Below are 12908 nucleotides of genomic sequence, written 5' to 3'. Positions count from 1 at the left end.
TGTTTATTTGATTTGTGCTGCTGTCGCACATCCCTCAGTCCACCGTGCGTAATGCTAGAATTCTTCGAGCATATTTTGCAGTATACTCCGCTTTTGTTGTTGTTTTGGGGGACGAGCCATTGCATGAAATCACTGTAATTTTGCCACTCTGGTCTAAAAGTACATTTTTCTCTTCACTTTTTTGTTGCACTTTTTGTCGGACATGCTGCCATTTATGTTTTAAAAAATCAAATACCCCGTATTTTGCAAAATTTCTTTAGTATATTGTAAATTTCTTTTTCAAATAATGAACATAAGGGACAAAAGGCGTCCCGAGAAGGGTCGATACGGGACACGGACAAACGTCATAAATATGGGACAATCCCGTCAAATGATTTGGTTATATTGCTAACACTCATATTGTGTGAATCAGTAAATGTACAGGAAACAGGAAATGTCAAACTGAACCTTTTCAGAATTGTCATGACATGCCCCATGTATCTCTGTTCATTTCATATAGTTACTACCTTTCTTTATTTGGTTCAAATGTGTATTATATTTATACATACTATCCATTCTTTAATATTTGCGTATTGTTTGGAACTGTATATAGTTTCGAATGTTAAATTTTCATATCATGCAAGTCAGGTAAAATATCAGATGGATGCTTTGCAGTTGTTTTGCTTAGGAATCAAACAAAATTCAAAATGAACCTTTACCTTTATTTAGTCAAATTCATTCCTCCATGAGTTTCAAAATGTTTCCAAAAATTGTTATTATTTTTACAGTCACCTTTCCTATGATGCCCACCCAACAATTATCTTTGCCCCCAGAGTTGCCACCCCCCCCCCCTCCCCCCTCCCCCCTCCAACTTTTTGAGGGGTAGAATCGCCACTGCGTCTGGTCACCCTGCAACAGACCGAAGCAAGTGGATTAAGCAATAAATAGTTGGGTAGACGTAGTATATACGTATGTATATGCTACGTATATAGAAATAGGTCACACAGAGAGAGTATTCCTAAAAATATTCATGAATCTATCATAAAGAGTGACGCATGAACTTGCGGATAGGAGTTAGATAGAGTGAGAGAGAGGAGGGGGGGGGGGGGGGTGGGGGGGGGGGGGGGGGGGGGAATTTTGTCATTGTTTAACGGTTCGAGACTATTTTCGTTGCCAGATAGAAACAAGCAAACGTCGTCATTCTTGAGCGCAAAAGAAAGAATGGGAAGTTATGACATTTTGCAACCGCTGCTGTAGGTATTTCTGCCACACACACAGATAATGTTTCCTTTTATTTTATTTTATATGACAAATTCAGGCCCATCAAGTTAAGCACTGGTGTACTTTCGGCCATTCATTGCTTAAGTTAAGACGGTGTAAGAGGGAGTTGTATACGACGAGGTAAAGAGACCCTAAGTATTATAGATGTAGTACAAGGATATGTAGGTGTAACGGGTGGAAACCCCACAGTTGCACTAAGATTAATAGCTAGAGAGGGTTAACAGCAAGACTGAAGAAAGGAAGTAGAAACTGAGGTAAAGGCTAATAATTGGGTACCGTCGGGGCAAAGGGATGCTTTGGTAATGCCAAACATCGGCCACGTGAGGTTCACTGACGGCACGTCCGCGTACGAGGTGGTATTCTTTACGAAAATAATTTCTATACACATCATCTCTCGTGGTGTTCAACCTGCGATTGTTGCATTTAAAATGAATTTTAGCATCAGGACTGGCCGAACGGGGAAAAAATTTGTAACCAAGTTAATTCTTTCACCAATATGTTCTGATAAATCCATAGTATTAAAAAAAAATACACTAACGTCTAGGGCCCCTAGCAAAATCTTTAGGGGCCTAAACGAAACCCCCCCCCCCCCCCCTGAAATCACGATTATTTACATTGTCGCCTTATACTCCCAAACTATGCATTTTATCGAGGACATTATTATATACAAAATTAAAGTAGAATAAAATTACCTTTCTAGCGATATATAATGATGTAGCTATACTTTTCTTTTGTTAGTATAGTTCCTATGATTCAACAAAGGTTAATGTTAAAACCCTGAAAATGAATTTTTTTTTACCAATTTTGTCTTTTAACTCTTTGAATAGGCATTTGTGAATGGGTATGGTTCGAAAGGGGTTCCCAATTGAACTCAATATAGGAAGGAATCTAAGGGTCGAACCGGGAAAAAGTTTGTAAAACCAAATAACTCCTTCACCAATGTGTTCTGAATAGATCACAAGTATTAGAAAAAAAAAAATACGTCCGGGGTCCCTATCAAAATTATTAGAGAGGCAAAACACCCCGAAATCGACGCATATATATTTATATATATATATATATATATATATATATATATATATATATATATATATATATCTATATATATTCGCGTTATACTCCTAAAGAATGCATTTTATCAAAAACGTTATTATATACGAAATTGTAGTAGATTACTTTGCCTTTCTAATGATATGTAATGATGTATACTTTGTGGTATTAGTATAGCACCTATGATTCGACAAAGGTTGTTAAAATCTTGGGATCACCTGAAGATTAGCGACCCTAATACCTCTCCTGAAGAAAACCGACCCAATATTTTCCACCTGAAGATAAACGACCCCTGCTTGTTGGGTCTCCAATCTTCAGGTGACCCACTTTAGCTCATAATATTAAAGAAAAAAGGAGAAAAAAATATAGATATATATTCATTAAAAAGTACTTTATTAAACATTTGTTAAAAACACAAATTTAGACAAAGAATCAATAGTTAATTACAAGCGATTTGTCTTGCAATTTCAGTACAAAAAATAATAAAACCTACTGTAAACCCCTGTGGCTAGCGCGCGCAGCACAACATTACCTCTTGCCAGAACATACTGAGCTTTCCAATAATCTTTAAATATGCGGATAAGACGCGAAGCGTCGTTCCGCCACGGCCTTACTGTAACCCTGTTAATTCCTCACCTTCTTAAGAAAAGCGACCCCAGCGTGTGTTGGGGTCGCTTTAATTCAGGTAATCCAAATCTTGAAAGTGCATTTTTTTTTCGAATTTTGTCTTTCAACTTTTTCAGTGGACATTTTCTAGAAACAGCTTCTCTGCACTATTAATATATAGAATTATCTCTATAATTTGTCTTCTATGTTTTTACGAGCATTTCGCATTGTCATTCCCCAATATTTGGATCAAGAAATTTAATACATAAGAAAATTAGGGAAAGATTTATGTTATCCTTCTATAATTGGATATTTGTTATAATAAAGCCCACAAAAGTTTCATAGTGTAAGTAACACGGAGAAAGAAAATTCTAAGAACATTCTCAGTTTGCCTTATTTTAACGAATTTGAAACCATTAAATCATTATTAAAAGCAGGAACGGATCCACAGCTGTGGGGGGCCACGGGGCACATCATTTTTGGGGGCCCTATATCCAATTGTTTATTTGGATTTTATCTTATTTTCTTCTTATTATTATTATTTTTTTGTAGTGAGTGGAGGGGCGAGTACTGTGAGCATTTTCCACCTGGGCAATTCTGGATTATACCGAGGACTATCATTGGCAAAAATTAAGAACTCTTAGTATTCAGATTAAGTAGGTATTATAGAATATATAGTCTCTACATATAGGAAGTACCGTAGCTAAGGAAACACCAAGGAAGCCTCTACATTATCATTATTTAACTGATTTGCAGGAAAAGAATTGGTTTACGTAATTTCTGACAGGCAAAAGTAGTAATTATTGTCTGAAAATCTATTTCCCGATGAATATCACTTTCAATACTCATTATAGCCAACCATGAAAGACGACTCTGGCTCATTGACGTTCTCAGTCGGTTTTTTATTATTTTCATCTTGGAAAATTACCTTTCACCACTACAACTGGACACCATTAATACTAAATAGATTCTCAACAAGATTTCAACATAACGAAAAGCTGACTGTAAGCCACTGTCAAGGAGAATTTCGTAGAAGTAGAGTTCCTTTGGAACTTTTTCATTGTCTTTTCCGTCGAGTTTTACCAATTCAACAAAATGAACGATTTCATCTTTGAGACTGGATTCTAGGTCACCTTTGTAAAAAAAAACTCACAAGACTAGCTGCGGCTGAATTGATCTCATCAGCATCCATTTCTTCAAGGCAATTGAGGAATCCAAAGCGCTCACGTTACAACATCACAAGAAGCTATTCTGCCACTCAGAGATTTGACAATTTGGTCAATAACTGGAGGGACAAACTGTTTACACGAAACTTTACCTTAGGACTCATCTGGGCATCCTAATGCTCTACCATAAGACGCACGTTCCTCACACAATGGCGAACTTCAGTATACTCTTTTGTTCCAGACCGTCTGGTTCCAGCTGCTTCATATTCCTCATAATTTTTCTCTACACGTATGTTTCAATAAATGTTTCAAAACTTGAGTGCTTTCACTGCAGTAACTGAGAACCATTTTAGGATCTTGTAGAATATGGTTTGTTGCACTAAAATCTTTCTAGGATGTCATTCCAAAATGTAGCATAAAAGGCTATTTCTAATTTACCCACCTTTTCATATAAAATTACTTGCTTCATTCCCAGCAACGTCTTGTTTTCATCATCAGCCATTATGTCATAAAGAGCCTCTCTCATCTCTCTGTAACCATGCACTATATAGCCTTTGTCGCATCTGCTATGCAAGACCAACGAGTTTCATTTAGTCGCTGGGAACATACAACTCCTTATCAGCTCTTGTTAATTTTTCTTTGAGCGTAGCATAGCGTGCCGTTGATCGTGTGAAAAACAAATAAATTTGTTGAACAAAGTCAAAGTAGTGAATAGCTGCAGAGCATGTATTAGCTGCTGCCTTTCTCAACTAATTAAGGGAATGTCCAAAGCATGGCACAAACTCTGATAATGGATTCTTATCTTTGATGAGGGCTTGCATTCCTTTATACTTCCCCGCTCACATTAGCAAGCATTATGTGACGTGGCACCCTCTAAAAACTGAAACAGGGCTATGGCCATATCAGAACCATTGTGACCTCGATTGTCCTTGAATATTAGGAACCTTTTCTTTTGGGAATGTGTCTGCCATATAGCGTATGACTAAAGTTAGTTGATTAATGTGACCCTCATCTGTGGTTGAGTCAAGAGAAATAGAATAATATTTTGACTTCTTGACTCTTGCATTATTTCTTGTAGTACATTTTCACCCATTATTTTCTAATTACCTCTTCACAAATTGTAGATGAGGGATAATTTGTATGACCTCGTCCTTTATTTGCATGCAGTTTGATGTGAGTTGCAAGACATGGATCATACTCTTATAGGAGTTCCAGTATACCAAGAAAATTCCCATTTAATGGAGAACCAATCAGTTCATCTGTGACTCTGAATGCTAGTCCTCGCTCAGCGATAAATTTAATTGTACTTACAATACGTGTAAGAAGTTTACACCCGTATTCTTGCAACTGAGCTATTTGCTTTGATAATCTTGATCTATTCTGCCATGTTCTTTCCTAGTTTGGCTCGACTGACAACAAGAAATAACAATAAACAAAAAAAGCACTAGGCATAACGTAAGCTGACAGTTCTTTACGAATTTTCAACTTTCATTAAATAGACTACTTCTTACTCTCCTACTTTCTTAATTAAAATAGCCGGTACTCCTTTCAATTTATGTAATTCTGAACTTCTAAACAATTGTCAGTACAATAGTTCTGTTAGCCTAACCAGTGGCCTAATAGAAAAATAGATAACATGAACAAAGTGATATATCTTTACCAATACGTTTCTTTTTTATTTAAGGGAAAGAAAATAGAAGATAAGGTGAAGGAAGAAATGAAAAAGAGGAGATTAAAAATGAAAAGATAACAGAAAACAAAAGGTCACTAAGGTGGTAAAAAGAAAAATGAACCCGAAAAGTGAAAAAATGCATAATGGGTCATGGAAATCACCTCGTTCTGAGGGGGACCCCTTTTTGTGGGGGCCCAGGGGCTATAGACCCCTGTTGCCCTCCCTTTCATCTGGGCCCTGGTTAAAAGCCCTTAAGGTCAACCTAATTTTTCCTATCATAACACACTAAAAGGAATGTTAATAAAAATGGCCCCACCAGAGAGCAACAAAATAATCTATAAAACTCCATGTATGGACTGCCCCTCCTTTTATCTCAGACAGTCGAGCAAGGGCTTAGAAGTAAGATTAAAACAGCATAAATATTCTGTCAGAACTGGGCAAACATCTAATGCAATATTCATTCATTTAAGTGAAAACAACCACCGGATAAATTGGATTGGTAGTTCAGTAATTGCAAGATCAAAAGCTGTCTTATCAAGAAATCTTTTAGAATCTGCCATAATACAACTTACTTCCCATTGTAATTTTAATATTAGTCGTGGGCTGTTCCATTTGGATCCTTGTATTTGCAACATGTTTAAGAATGACCTCAAAGATATAATTACAGACTTGAATACAAATTAGTTGCCTTAGAGATATTTTCTTTGTATATGTATGTTTAATATGTTTTGTGAATAAGTTTTGTTTACCAAAGATCTGAATGTTGTCAGCTGTCGCCCTTTAATTGTCCTGTCCCTGTGTCTGAGCTGTTGGACTTGATCTTTTTGTTCTTAAATTGTACCCAGGTTCATGCTTGTTTGGAAAGGTTACTCATTCTCGGTGCATTACGTTTGAGTGCATTGCCATTACAATTGAGTGCCAAAATAACTACATTTGTGCGCATGCCTTTCAGGTGAAAACACTTGTAATGTGAAATTGGAACAAGTTAATTGTAAGATGATGTTGATTTTCAGCAAACTTTTCCTATGCACTTACGAAATCCCCCCCCCCCCCCCCCCCCCAGTGATTATGAATTCACATTTAGTTACTGAAGGTAATGTTTTCATGGATTGACTGCAGTTACTACTAAGAGAGTTGAATTAAGTTAAAATCTAAGGAATGAATGAAACACTTTATTGTAAACAATAGTAAAGAGACATCGACGTTAAAAAAAAATATTTACAAATTTACAAGTCAGTTCTTGCGGAGTACTTCAATCCAATTGCTTTCAGAAATTGACGGCGGTCACCTCACCTCCATCTTCATATTTACGAAACTGAGCCATTAGATAATCATTTTTTTCTTTTTCACTTTTTCTTAAAACTGCTTGAGATTCAATCCACCGTAACTTGATATAAGTTGTTGCCTGAAGTTTAAGGATATTATCTGAAAACAAAAAACACTGAAGGGTGAGCCGAGCAAAATTGTGCATTATAATGGGCGTGAAAAGACTGGAGGGGCCATTCGTGGTACGCCTTGCTTCGGTCGACGGAATTGATGCCCAGAGATTCGGAGGAAACGAAGATTCTGATGAAATATAATTATCTACGATGTAGTCAGCAAATTTTGCACACCGGTCGGCTTCGGGGATGTCTGCCATCAGTTCCTCTGCAAAGCAGTCTCCTACTTCCGAAGGACTGAAAAAAGCCAATCCGAAAAACTGTGACAGCCATGAACTAACATCAGAGTTACTGTCCTTATAGAGAGATCCTAATCCTAGTTTTTGAATCTGTCGCCACCAAGTTTGGCCAAGATGAAACCTGCAACACTGTATTTGGGCACTAGAAAAACTTTTCTAAGAGCATTGTGCATTGCCAGTTCGAAGTCAATGTGGACTAGACTTAAACTTAGCATCATTTCTTTGCTTGAACACAAATCCAAAATCATTCTAAGCAACGTCGTATAAACATCTGTTTTTGCTGGAAGCAGTGCATATACTAGAGGGACATAATGTCCCTTATTAAATCCATGAATGGTATATAGCTGTTCAAAGTACTTGGGACAACACTTAAAAGTTCCATCAACAAATATCTCTCTCACTTGTGTACATAGGGCGACGAGGTTGGCATTACATGAAAAAGATGACAATTCCATGATCTTTATCATTAACTAAACAAAACTCTTCATTCTTGTTGGTTTCAATCTTAAGCACATCCAAAGTATCATGCACGTCCGCTCTAGATTCTGGCAAAGCTGGGTATATTTTTCGTCTTTCTCTGTAGATTGCCATAGCCAAACTTTTCAAGTCCTTTTCTAATAGAGATTCCTAGCCCACATTTTACAATTCAGTTTGCACGAGCTTCATGGGCCTCGTTGATATATCGCTGGATGCCTTTCTTTTCACAGCTGCACGGATCACTTGTCGTTCTACTTTCCTTTTGTTCTCATCATGGGAATGTTCACTGTTTCCATGGATTATAGTCGATATTTCCGGATTTGTCTTGAGCCTTGCTGTACACTGCTTTGGTGAGCATCTCCAGGATAAATCACCGGACGCCAGTGCCTTATCCACACGGAATGTATATCCTTCGTGTACGAGCGACTTCTTTCCTTTGTTTCTGTTAACCTTTACTCCATGGTGGTGAGTGGTTTGAAACTGACCTTAGAATATGTCAGGTATACAAGAAGACAACTTTTAGCTAACGCTCGTTACCTTAATGTCATGTGTAACGAGGAGTTTAACCACTAGTTCCCCCCAACGGCTCCGCGCGCAATCGTAAGAAATATCGGCGCTCAAACGTTCCCAGTTTTAATCCCCAATTAGCGCAAATGTAATGCGCCCCCTTATTCTCCAGGTGCGTTGGATTCTAGATACTAATCTCCTTATAATCCCTATCTGTCATTTATATGACCTTTCCTATACTCTGAATTTCTCATGTAAGTCAGTTTGTCTGCTAAGTAAAGGACGTCGAGTCGAAAGATCTTTGTAGAAACTCCGTTTGTTTATCTTTCCTTCGTGGCTTATACCTTTATTTATGGATTTATCACGTTCCAAACTTTCTTGATTCAGTTATACATGTGTGTGTGTGTGTGCGCGCGCGTGTGTATGTTAACAAAGAAAGAACATGATATGTCTGTACGTTATTTAATCAAAACTACTTCTCTTTTGACCGAACAAGGGGTAAAACGTCAAATTCCTATTTATATTTCTGCAACTACACGGCACAAGTAAGAGAGAGAGAGAGAGAGAGAGAGAGAGAGAGTACTTTAATTCACATGGCCAATTCCCGCTTATCTCAGCTTCGTCAGGTTCAAGATTGCATAGCACGAGAGACGGAATGTATTAATCAGCACATTGACTGGAAAGAGACAAGTCTTGTCCATCAAAAACAACACCATCGCTGCGCATGCCTCTCTCTCTCTCTCTCTCTCCTGTTGATAGATACGTGGATGTTATCACTTATTTTGCGTTACGTAACTAATAAAAATAATATGCTGTTTTGTGTTGCGGACACCTTTTTCCTTTTATTTTTTCGAACGTTTTTCTGTCATATTTTTTTATATGTCTGTAATTCTAACATCTATCTTACCGGGAAGAACTGTACATAAATCGACCCGGCATTTAACGACAGCAGCAGCTTTCATTATTAAAGAAAGGTTAATTTAGAAATACCGTTAGGTTGAATTTATGCCGTGAGACAAAGAAAAAACAAACGGTATCTAAATACTTGATTTTATTATTTTTATTTATTTTTTTTTTTTGGTGACTAGTTTCTCAAAACCAGATTTTCATGCAATGAATTTCATAGTAAGAAAGAAGCATCTCGATGAACTTTTTCTTAATTTCATGTTGCTCTAACTTAGAAATTGTTGATATTCATCTGTTTTGTTTTATCTTGTCTTTACTATCGATGGAAACGAACAGTAGACCAGACGAAAAAAAAAAAAAATCTTTATTCCATCCGTTTTGTCAACAGCTGGTTTCTACAGTAGACCAAGACGATGGTCAAGACCAAGGTCTAAAGAGTCTAGCCTTGGTCAAGACCACGGCCCAGACTGTGGTCAAGACCATACGCCACAATCTTTAATTAGAGAGAGAGAGAGAGAGAGAGAGAGAGAGAGAGAGAGAAATAAAATTCATATTACAGGTTTCAGTACTCTAAATCTTCCACATAAATTTGAAGCACTGACGCTCGACAGTCAAGAGCATAATTATTTCCACTGTTGGTAACAAATGTAGGTCATCCAAGCATCCCCCAAGCAAGACAAATTAGCCAACACATGTGCAATAGTTATGGAATTACATAAAAATTTTTTTTTTTACAAGTAATACAAACTTGTCAGTTTTTCATTCTTATTTATATATTTCTGTCTAGTTTAAGCATGTCTATTTCATTTCTATCTTTAATTTTGCAATTTCCATAACTACACGATGTCACATATTCTCTTGGATAATGTTTTTATAGTCTGTTTACATATGCGCACCTTTGGTCTCCTTCCTCAGATAGCGCATTAGCGCAAGGGACATTACGTCTAGCTACCTTGCAGCCGCGCCACAGGGTGGACACCATTTACAGCATCATCACAGCCCACAAGACGTTCCAGAAGATTAACGAACAGAAATACGAACATTAACAACGGAATTACCTAGTTGGGAGCCTGTTGAGCCCTTCCTTCATTTTGTTCTCGTTGTGGAATTGTTCTACCACTGACACTGGTCCTGTTCAGAAGTTTACTTCGACGAATTTCTAAAGTCAAAATGCTCACTTGACTAAGGATGAACCTAGCAAGGGTTCGAAGCATCAACTCTCACACAGCTATATCAATGTGGACCTGCAACCACTACCACCATTAGTAACACTTGTGAATATAATAATAATATATATGTCAACAGGCACTCTCTCCAGTGCAGAGATTTTAGCTAAACCGAATGTCTAAACTAAATGACAGTAAAGAAACATATATGTAGATCTAGTCACATCCTTCAGCTCTGCATTACCTGGAGATTAACGGGGACCTGTCTCATTTAGTAAGTCGTGAACGAGAGAGAGAGAGAGAGAGGAGAAAAGAAAATTTGCTAAAGTGACTGAAATTCCGCCACTCTTGTTTTTTTTGTCCTTTGTCTTGAACAAATCTGCACTCACTTGCTGTCTTCCGTCTCGTAGTATTCATCTAAGGAGGGTGTACGACGGTCGAGTCCGAGACATGACTTCCTTTCGACATCATCTACATAAGGAAATTCCGTGATTTCCCGTATGGTATCATTTCTAACTTTATCTTGACATCTGAAGCCTAGTTTCACCGTCATGTGATGATTAATGTTCGTATAACAATACAGATCGTACTAGAACTATGTATAATCCTACTTTAGTCACAGTTTCATTCTGTTTGATTTCTAAATCATATTGTAAGCGTGTCCATTTGCTGATTTGCCTTTTCAATCGTTCAATGAATTCCAAGTCAAGAGTGACTGCATCGGATGTCATTGTTCCTAGATAATGATAATTAATCCTTTTTTTCCTGCTGTTGTCATTTCATGCCTTTGGTGGGACTTTGTCATCGTTACTCCTGTTTAACTGGGATTTATTCAAGATACTGTCTTTATATATATATATATATATATATATATATATATATATATATATATATATATATCATACTATAATGGGCGTAATGTCTGTCTGTCTGTCATTCAATCACGGCCAAACGGCTGGTCAGATGGGCATGAAAACTTTGCAGGGTTATGGTGGGGACCCCTAAGATGGTTTGTAATGGGGTTTCATCCAACCTACCCCCCCTCCTTTGTTTTAGGGGGTGGGGTGGGGGTGAGAAGGGATTCCCTGAAACGGAGCTGTTTCTGGCCGTGAAACGAGGCTGGTTATTCGAAGACTTAGTTACTTTACGATTTTTCATACATAATTTCTGTACAACTTCCCTGGAGAAAGTCGCGAATATTTCAGCTTGGACACAATAGAAGATGAAAATTATCATCAATATCTGCAAAATTTTTTGAATAACTTAAATCCATCGGGACTGCCAGTGCACAAAATAACATTGAAGGAGTACTGCCCGGTAATGTTGCTTCGGAATTTCGATCCTGCCAATGGACATTGCAACGGAATGAGGTACACCATTATGGAGCTAAACTCCCACGTCATCAAAGCAGTGATAGCAGCGGGCCATCACACCGGCAAATGTCTGTTCATCCCCCGGATTCCTCTGATGCCTTCGGACAACCAGTTTCCGTTCCAGTTACGGCGCAGGCAGTTTCCCATCAACCTGGCCTTCTCATTCACTGCAAACAAGTCGCAGGGCCAGACTTTGGATCATGTTGGTGTGTTTCTGCCGTCATCCATGTTCACGCAATGAGGCCATCTGTATGTGGTGATGAGCAGAGCAACTGACTCTGCCAACTTTAAATTAAGTTGTGGACAAACTGATAATATTGTGTACAAAGAGGTTCTGTAGTAGGTATGTATAAAAATCGCCCTTATTTTAATATTGCTGAACAAATAGTACGTATAAATTTTTCACTTCTGCACCAGTATTTTATCACCCATCGTAGATGGGTAAGTTTGCTAGTATATATAATTCTACCAAGTAAACTTTAGATTATCTTGTGGTGTTTTCTTAAAACAGCTTCATAAGCATATTTTAAGTCGGTCAACTTTCTCTTTCTTTTCAGCCACCTTTTAATCATAAAAATTTATGAGAAGGGCAAAACAGTAAAGGGGGGAGAGAAAACATGTCGTGATAGCACCCTACTATATTACAAACTTCACTTGCAATTAGCTTGCAGGGGTGTCATAGTAACACACGACAAGACCTTCCACATTATTTGTCTGCTGTGGTCGCTGTCAGATGCCTTCTCGTAATTAAGAAAAGCCATCAGAATGGTATTATAAAATTCCATACACTGATGCACAATTTGTTTGAACATAATATTTTGTATGTGTAACTACTGCCTTTTCTAAAACCACCCAGTTACTCTCCAGGCATGTTACTCATTCATTCTCTCATCCTATTACAACAGACCCAAATAAAATGCCTCTAATTTTACCACATTCAGGTTTCGTTTCCTTTGTAACTTTGCTTACTTCGCTTTCTCAATCGTCAGGCTTTGTTCATCACATATTCTGCAAAGCAGTTTAGTTAGCACAGGTTCGTATAAGAAT

General features: G+C 37.7%; 1 long non-coding RNA gene across 1 annotated transcript in view; it reads left to right on the top strand.

Annotated features, from left to right (window-relative positions):
- The window catches only part of LOC135217421 (uncharacterized), a 293265-nt gene that overhangs the window by 99376 nt on the left and 180981 nt on the right, over positions 1-12908 (top strand). The gene's annotated exons all lie outside the window — the stretch shown is intronic.

This window comes from Macrobrachium nipponense, chromosome 7 (genome assembly GCF_015104395.2).
Source record: "Macrobrachium nipponense isolate FS-2020 chromosome 7, ASM1510439v2, whole genome shotgun sequence".
In the NCBI taxonomy this organism is placed as follows: domain Eukaryota; kingdom Metazoa; phylum Arthropoda; class Malacostraca; order Decapoda; family Palaemonidae; genus Macrobrachium; species Macrobrachium nipponense.
The sequence above is the reverse complement of the archived record's forward strand: the minus strand, read 5'-3'. Positions and strand labels throughout refer to the sequence as shown.